Source organism: Oryza sativa, chromosome 9 (genome assembly GCF_034140825.1).
Source record: "Oryza sativa Japonica Group chromosome 9, ASM3414082v1".
In the NCBI taxonomy this organism is placed as follows: Eukaryota; Viridiplantae; Streptophyta; class Magnoliopsida; order Poales; family Poaceae; genus Oryza; species Oryza sativa.
Window position 1 is genome coordinate 4150440 of NC_089043.1, and position 2899 is coordinate 4153338.

Here is a 2899-nt window from a genome sequence, read left to right on the forward strand (position 1 = left end):
ACCGATTTGGCTCGGTTTTTTCCTCCTCCAAATCTGACCTTTCCCCTTGTGTTTTTCTAAAATTAGTTGAGGGGAAATATTCCTCTTATCCTCCTCTATCTTTACCCCCAAAAATCGGAGCAAATCGTTGAGTATCTTATCCGAATCAAACTCGTTTTCGAGTTTATCTCCAAAACCGAGTTTTTGATTTCCCGGATCGATTTCTTGCGGGAGGAGTCCGATCTCTTCAATCCAAGGCTATAAATAGGACCCCCTAGTCCTCCTCTTTCGTTTGCCCCCTCTCCCGTGGTCTCCCGTGCCTCGTAGCGCCGCCGCCACGTGCTCCACCCCGCCGTCGTCGCCGGCCGAGCTCCATCCGCGTCGTGCCGTCGCCTCCGTCGTCGCCGCCGGTCGCCGTCACCGCCGTAAGGTGCGCGGGAGGGTGGAGAAGCCCGGCCGCTCTCTCCCCGCTGTCTCCGGTCATCGGAGCCCCGTCGCCGCCGTCGACCGAAGCCGTGCCGCCGCTAGACCTCGTCGCCGGCCGTCGTCGTTCGTCGTTTGGTTCGAGGGTGAGTACCGTTGGGTTCGTCTCGTCGTCCTCTACGTGTACATGTCCTCCAAAGTCGCAGCCGACCATCCAATCTCCGGCAAGGTCGCCATCTTGGTCCGGCCATTGATGATGTCATCATGACGTCATCATCTTCTCCTTTTCCAGTTTTTTCTAATAGATTAAATCTTCGGAAATTCATAACTAAATCATCGTAACTCGGTTTTGAGTGGTTCAAGTTGCTAAATTCATCTAAAATCATGATCTACATGTTTGTTTACTTTATATGTACTATTTATTTGGTTTTTATTAGTCTTTTTCTTTATTTTGCGTGTTAGCTTGTCGTTTCCGTCGTTGCGAAGGTTCGTGAGTGCGTCAGGAGTGTTCAGAAGATTAATTGAAGACCGATTATTGCAAGGCAAGTCACACAGATCCTAAACACAATCCTTTGAGCATGTTGATCCTATATTTAAATTCTCTATTTATTTCAACTGTGCATTTATTTTCGAATGTCACCGGGTGGTGTGAACTTATTCCTTTGTTATGGCCAATTTGCATTGATTACTTTATTCCTTGATACCTTGGGTTATTATAACTTGACTAGTTGGGCTTTATATATTGGTTCAGCTAGATATTAGTTATGATTGCTTAGCCATGCTTAGAAACATTAGCACACTATTGGGATAACTTATGACTCACTATTATTTAATGATGGTTTAATGATAGTTCACGGTGGTCAATCGTGATTGGTTAATTAATTACTTGCCAACTAAAACTTGATAATGGTGGGTTGTGAGCACATGGTTTTGAGAGTCGTGCTCATGACAATTAAGGACCGGTTCACGAGCTACTGTTGTGAAACATTTATCGTGCCAACCACAAGCCAGCGTGGGCAACGGCTTTATCTTTTGTATAGCGTGATTCATTATAGTGCGCCAGACTGAGAAGTGGCGAGAAGTCCACGGGGGTCGCTGGGGAGTCCATGCCTCTGGTTTTTGAGGGGGTGATTATGATCCAGGAAAGGTGCGCTGTAATGGATTATGTTGTGCAAGGGGTATTGTCACAACTCCTTTCCGAGGTACCGTGGTGGTATTAAGGCACATGGTGACATGATGTGGGGTTGTGTCTTGTGGGTACAGTGGTACACCTCTGGCCAGAGTAAAACTATTCGAATAGCCGTGCCCGCGGTTATGGGCGGGTTGAGCAATGTTTTTCGTGATTAGTCTCACACCTTTCACAATAATTATGGATGTAATAACTGGTAATAATTTGCTTAGCTCCTGGTTTGGAGTTAGATCTGTTCAGCCGGGTATGGTTGTTCAGGATGGTTGGGCCTGTACAGCATGGGTGTGCTGTTCAGTGTTGATTAAAATTTCTGATTAATTAATCTACTGTTTTACTACTCTTAACTCTTTGCTAAATGCTGCTTTCGCAAATGAGCCTATATTATGCTATCCTTTGGTATCCTTGTGCACTTGCATATTTGCTGTGTGGCTTGTTGAGTATGTCACATGCTCATTCTTGCAATAATCATCAAACCTCAGTTGAAGATAAAGGATCCAGAAGGAGAAGACGTTTGGCTTATACCCCAGTTGAGCTGCCTGTGGGAGTGGAGCTGAAGCCATCGCTAGACCGTTAATTCCGCTGCTGTTTTTCTTTTCTTTTGTAAGTATGTAACGTTATTATTATGATGGATTTGTATATTAAATTGTCAGTTTGTGTACCTCGGCTGATTCCTGGACGAGGATTTTATGCACAAATAAGTTCGGAAATTACTAGTGAATTTCCGGGCGTGACATCTTTCAATCTTTTCCTTTTCATCTTGAATATCTGAGGCAGCATATCGAGCAAGTTGCGTGAATTTATTCAAATATTCTTGTACTGTCATAAAACCTTGCCTCAATCTTCGAAATTCATTCTTTTTCATTCTAATCACAGCTGTAGGTACAAAAGCATCTCTAAAAGCTGTAGTAAATTCCGTCCATGTAATAATATGTGTAGGATCTTCTATAGAAGCTTGATATGCTTCCCACCATTCATTAGCTGGTCCTTCTAGTTGATGGGTTGCAAAGGTTACCTTCTCTTGTTCACTTGTTCTGACCAAAGTTAATTTCTTTTCAATAGCTCTTAGCCAGTCTTCAGCATCCATAGGTTCTTCAAATTTAGAAAAGACCGGTGGTTTAATTCTCATAAATTATGCATGTGCGCTGTAACCTTTACTTCCTTGATTTTGTGCTATGGCTTGTAATAATTGAGTTTGTCTTGCCATTATTTCTGCTAAAGTGGTAGGATTTGGTGAAGGGATTTCTCCTGTTTCTCCTTCACCCGTACTGCCATTGCCCGTACTCATCTAGAAAATGGGGTAATTGATAT

The 2899-nt window shown here is 43.6% G+C and overlaps 1 long non-coding RNA gene across 1 annotated transcript; it reads left to right on the forward strand.

Moving 5' to 3' along the window:
- The first annotated feature begins 285 nt into the window (after positions 1–285).
- On the forward strand, positions 286–2445 carry LOC136351782 (uncharacterized). Its single transcript, XR_010734989.1, has 3 exons — positions 286–548; positions 865–944; positions 2071–2445. It is a non-coding gene; the product is annotated as an uncharacterized lncRNA (long non-coding RNA).
- The last annotated feature ends 454 nt before the right edge of the window (positions 2446–2899 follow it).